Genomic DNA, 6,235 nt, shown 5'->3' with positions numbered 1-6,235 from the left:
ACAGAAGCTTTTCAGCTTAATATAGTCCCACTTGTTCATTTTTGCTTTTGTTTTCCTTGCCTGGGGAGATATGTTCAAGAAGAGGTCACTCATGTTTACGTCTAAGAGATATTTGCCTATGTTTTTTTCCAAGAGTTTATAGGTTTCATGACTTACATTCAGGTCTTTGATCCATTTTGAATTTACTTTTGTGTATGGGGTTAGACAATGGTCCAGTTTCATTCTCCTACATGTAGCTGTCCAGTTTTGCCAGCACCATCTGTTGAAGAGACTGTCGTTTCACCATTGTATGTCCATGGCTCCTTTATCAAATATTAATTCACCATATATGTTTGGGTTAATGTCTGGAGTGTCTAATCTGTTCCACTGGTCTGTGGCTCTGTTCTTGTGCCAGTACCAAATTGTCTTGATTACTATGGCTTTGTAGTAGAGCGTGAAGTTGGGGAGTGAGATTCCCCCCACTTTATTCTTCTTTTTCAGGATTGCTTTAGCTATTCGGGGTCTTTGGTGGTTCCATATGAATTTTTGAACTATTTGTTCCAGTTCATTGAAGAATGTTGCTGGTAATTTGATAGGGATTGCATCAAATCTTTATATTGCTTTGGGCAGGATGGCCATTTTGCTGATATTATTTCTTCCTAGCCAATAGCATGGGATGAGTTTCCATTTGTTAGTGTCCCCTTTAATTTCTCTTAAGAGTGACTTGTAGTTTTCAGGGTATAGGTCTTTCACTTCATTGGTTAGGTTTATTCCTACGTTTTTTATTCTTTTTGAAGCAATTGTGAATGGAGTTGTCTTCCTGATTTCTCTTTCTATTGGTTCATTGTTAGTGTATATGAAAGCCACAGATTTCTGTGTGTTAATTTTGTATCCTGTAACTTTGCAGTATTCGATATCAGTTCTAGTAGTATTGGAATGGAGTCTTTGGGGTTTTTTATGTAGAATATCATGTCATCTGCAAATAGTGACAGTTTAACTTCTTCTTTACCAATCTGGATTCCTTGTATTTCTTTGTTTTGTCTGATTGCCATGGCTAGGACCTCAAGTAATATGTTAAATAACAGTGGGGAGAGTGGGCACCCTTTGTCTTGTTCCCGATTGCAGAGGAAAAGCTTTCAGCTTCTCGCTGTTCAGTATAATGTTGGCTGTGGGTTTATCATATATGGCCTTTATTATGTTGAGGTACTTGCCCTCTATTCCCATTTTGCTGAGAGTTTTTATCATGAATGGATGTTGAATTTTATCTAATGCTTTTTCAGCATCTATGGAGATGATCATGTGGTTTTTGTCTTTCTTTTTGTTGATGTGGTGGATGATGTTAATGGATTTTCGAATGTTGTACCATCCTTGCATCCCTGGGATGAATCCCACTTGGTCATTGTGTATGATCCTTTTGATATATTTTTTAATTCGGTTTGCTAATATTTTATTGAGTATTTTTGCATCTACGTTCATCAGGGATATTGGTCTGTAATTTTCTTTTTTGGTGGGTTCTTTGCTTGGTTTTGGTATTAGGGTGATGTTGGCTTCATAGAATGAGTTTGGGAGTATCCCCTCCTCTTGTATTTTTTGGAAAACTTTAAGGAGAATGGATATTATGCCTTCTCTGTGTGTCTGATAAAATTCCTAGGTAAATCCGTCCGGCCCAGGGGTTTTGTTCTTGGGTAGTTTTTTGATTACCGTTTCAATTTCTTTGCTCTTAATTGGTTTGTTTAGCGTTTGTGTTTCTCCCTTGGTCAGTCTTGGAAATTTGTACTTTTCTAGGAAGTTGTCCATTTCTTCTAGGTTTTCCAGCTTGTTGGCATATAGGTTTTCATAGTAGTCTTTAATAATTCTTTGTATTTCTGTGGAGTCTGTCATGATTTTTCTATTCTCATTTCTGATTTTGTTGATTTGTGTTGATTCTCTTTTTCTCTTAATAAGTTTGGCTAGAGGCTTATCTATTTTGTTTATTTTCTCGAAGAAACAGCTCTTGGTTTCATTGATTTTTGCTATTGTTTTATTCTTCTCAATTTTATTTATTTCTTCTCCTATCTTTATTATGTCCCTCCTTCTGCTGACTTTAGGCCTCATTTGTTCTTCTTTTTCCAGTTTGATAATTGTGATGTTAGACTGTTCATTTGGGATTGTTCTTCCTTCTTCTAGTGTGCCTGGATTGCTATATACTTTCCTCTTAAGACTGCTTTCGCTGTGTCCCACAGAAGTTGGGGCTTTGTGTTGTTGTTGTCATTTGTTTCCATATATTACTTGATCTCTATTTTAATTTGTTCATTGATCCATTGATTATTTAAGAGCATGTTATTAAGCATCCATGTGTTTGTGAGCCTTTTTTTTTCTTTGTAGAATTTATTTCCAGTTTTATACCTTTTGTGGTCTGAAAAGTTGGTTGGTAGAATTTCAGTATTTTGGAATTTACTGAGGCTCTTTTTATGGGCTAGTATGTCGTCTATTTTGGAGAATGTTCCATGTGCACTTGAGAAGAACGTATATCCTGTTGCTTTCGGATGTAGAGTTTTATAGATGTCTATTAGGTCCATCTGTTCTACTGTGTTGTTCAGTGCCTCCGTGTCCTTACTTATTTTCTGCCCGGTGGATCTATCCTTTGGGGTGAGTGGCGTGTTGAAGTCTCCTAAAATGAATGCATTGCAGTCTATTTCCCCCTTTACTTCTGTTAGTATTTGTTTCACATATGCTGGTGCTCTTGTGTTGGTTGCATATATATTTACAATGGTTATATCCTCTTGTGGGACTGAGCCCTTTATTATTATGTAGTGTCCTTCTTTATGTCTTGTTATTTTCTTTGTTTTGAAGTCTATTTTGTCTGATAATAATACTGCAACCCCTACTTCCTTCTCTCTGTTGTTTGCCTGAAATATGTTTTTCCATCCCTTGACTTTTAGTCTTTGTATGTCTTTGTGTTTGAGGTGAGTTTCTTGTAAGCAGCATATAGATGTGTCTTGCATTTTTATCCATTGTATTACTCTGTGTCTTTTGATTGTTGCATTAAGTCCATTTACATTTAGGGTAACTATTGAAAGATATATACTTATTGCCATTGCAGGTCTTAGATTCGTGATTACCAAAGGTTCAAGGTTAGCCTCTTTAGTATCTTACTGCCTAACTTAGCTCACTTATTGAGCTGTTATATACACTGTCTGGAGATTCTTTTCTTCTCTCCCTTCTTATTCCTCCTCCTCCGTTCTTCATATGTGGGATGTTTTGTTCTGTGCTCTTTTAGGAGTGCTCCCATCTACAGTAGTCCCTGTAAGATGCCCTGTAGGGGTGGTTTGTGGGAGGCAAATTCCCTCAACTTTTGCTTGTCTGGGAATTGTTTAATCCCTCCATCATATTTAAGTGATAATCGTGCTGGGTACAGTGTCCTTGGTTCAAAGACCTTCTGTTTCATTGCATTAAATATAGCATGCCATTCTCTTCTGACCTGTAAGGTTTCTGTCGAGAAGTCCGATGATAGCCTGATGGGTTTTCCTTTATAGGTGACCTTTTTCTCTCTAGCTGCCTTTAAAACTCTTTCCTTGTCCTTAATCTTTGCCATTTTAATTATTTTGTGTCTTGATGTTGTTCTCCTTGGGTCTTTCTGTTGGGAGTTCTGTGTATTTCTGTGTTCTGTTCAATTATTTCCTCCCCCTGTTTGGGGAAGTTTTCAGCAATTATTTCTTCAAAGAGACTTTCTATCCCTTTTCCTCTCTCTTCTTCTTCTCATACCCCTATAATATGGATATTGTTCCTTTTGGATTGGTCCCACAGTTCTCTTAATATTGTTTCATTCCTGGAGATCCTTTTATCTCTCTCTATGTCAGCTTCTATGTGTTCCTGTTCTCTGGTTTCTATTCCACCAATGGCCTCTTGCATCTTATCCATTCTGCTCATAAATCCTTCCAGAGTTTGTTTCCCTTTGTAATCTCTTTCCAGGTGTCTGTAATCTCCCTCCAGACTTCATCCCGTAGCTCTTGTATATTTCTCTGTTTCTCCATCATCATGTTTATGATTTTTGTTTTGAATTCTTTTTCAGGAAGAATGGTTAGGTCTGTCTCCTTCTCTGGTGTTGTCTCTGTGATCTTTGTCTGCCTGTAATTTTGCCTTTTCATGGTGATAGAGATAGTTTGCAGAGCTGGAACGAGTGACGGCTGTATGAAAGACTTTCCTTCTTGTTGGTTTGTGGCCTTCCTTTCCCCTTTTGTGAGGTGCTGGGTTCTTGCAGGTGTGGATATGGTCTGGATGTTGTCCTGTGTCCTCTGCTCTCTATTGTAGGAAGAGTTGTCTTTGTTATATTTTCACAAATATATGTGGTTTTGGGAGGAGATTTCTGCTGCTCTACTCATGCCGCCATCTTGGCTCCCCATATTTTAATTCTTTTTGATGCAAACGTAATTGGTATTATTTTCTTCATTTCTCTTTCTGATAGTTCATTATTATTGAATAAAAATGCAACAAATTTCTGTATATTGATTTTATGTCCTGCAACTTTATTGAATTTGTTTATTCTAACAGCTTTTGGTGGAGTCTAGGTTTTTATATATAAATAATAATGTCATCTTCAAATAATGAGTTTTATTTCTTCTTTTCCAATTTGGATGCCTTTAGTTTCTTTTACTTAATTGCTGTAGGTAAGGCTTCCAATACCATGTTGAATAAAAGTAGTTTGAATAAGCATCCTTGCCCTGTTCTTTGTCTTAGAGGAAAAGCTTTCAGATCTTCATTGTCGAGTATGATGTTAGCTGTGGGTTTATTATATATTACCTTTATTATATAGAGAGGTGCGATCTCTCTATATTCACTTTGTTGAGAGTTTTTATTGTAAATGGATGAATTTTGTCAAATGCTTATTCTCTATCTATTGAGATGATCATATGATTTTTATCCTTCATTTTGTTTATATGGTTTATCACTTTGATTGATTTGTGGATGTGGAACCATCCTTGCATCCCTGGAATAAATGAATCCCATAAATAAGTACATAAATCCCATGGTGTATGATCCTTTTAATGTGTTGTTAAATTCATTTTGTTAATATTTTGTTGAGGATATTTGCATCTATGTTCATCAGGGATATTGGTCTGTAATTTTCTTTTTTTATGGTTTCTTTGTCTGGTTTTTGGTATTAAGGTAATGTGAGCCTCATAAAATCTGTTCCCTTTCTGAAATTTCTGTATTTATTAAATTTTCTATGAACATTTGGTAGAATTCAACAGTGAAGCTGTCTGGTTTTAGACTTCTGTTTCTTGGGAGGTTTTTGATTGCCAATTCAATCTCCTTGGTACTATTTGATTTATACAGATTTTCTTTCTTCATGATTCAGTCTTTGTAGATTTTATGTTTCTAGGAATTTATCTATTTCTCTGAGTTGGTCAAATCTGTTGGTGTAAACTGTTCATAGTAGTCTCTGATTCTTTCTATTTCTGTGGTATCAGTTGTTGCTTCTCCTTTTTCATTTTCTCATGCTGAGTATAGCTAAAGGTTTGTCAATTTTTATTATCTTTCCAGAGAACCTACTTTCAGTTTCATTGGTCTTTTATTTTATTTATCTTTTTAGTCTCTATTTAATTTATTTCTACTCTGATCTTTATCTTTTTTCTACTAACTTTGAGTTTTGTTGTTTTTCAATATCCCTTAGGTGAAGAATTAGAGTATTTACTTGAGACTTTCTTATTTCTTGAGGTAGGCCTGTGTTGCTATAAGCTTCCCTCTAAGAGCTGCTATTGCTGTATCCCATAGACTTTGCACTATAATATTTCCATTTTTATTTGTCTCCAGGTGATTTTTCATTTCTTCCTTGATTTCTTCATTGACCTATTGGTTGCTCCTAATACATTGTTTGATCTCCACATATTTGCGAGTTTTCCAGTTTTCTTCTTGTAATTAATTTCTAGTTTCTTACCATTGTTGTCAGAGAAGATACTTCATAGATTTCAATCTCCTTAAATTTATTGAGACTGGTCCTGTGACCTAACATATGATCTATTCTGGAGAATTTTCCATGTGCACTAAAGAAGAGTATACATTCTACTGCTTTTGGATTGAATGTCCTGTATATATTTCTTAGGTACATTTGGTAATGTGTCATTTAAAGCCAATATTTCCTTATTGACATTCTGCTTGGATGTTCTATCAATTAATGTAAGTGGAATATTAAAGTCCCCTGACATTATTGTACTGCTGTCAGTTTCTCCTTTCAGGTCTGTTAATATTTAGTTTATATATTTAGGTGTAACTATGT

Source organism: Manis javanica, chromosome X (genome assembly GCF_040802235.1).
Source record: "Manis javanica isolate MJ-LG chromosome X, MJ_LKY, whole genome shotgun sequence".
Classification (NCBI taxonomy): domain Eukaryota; kingdom Metazoa; phylum Chordata; class Mammalia; order Pholidota; family Manidae; genus Manis; species Manis javanica.
This window is presented reverse-complemented; position numbering follows the sequence as displayed.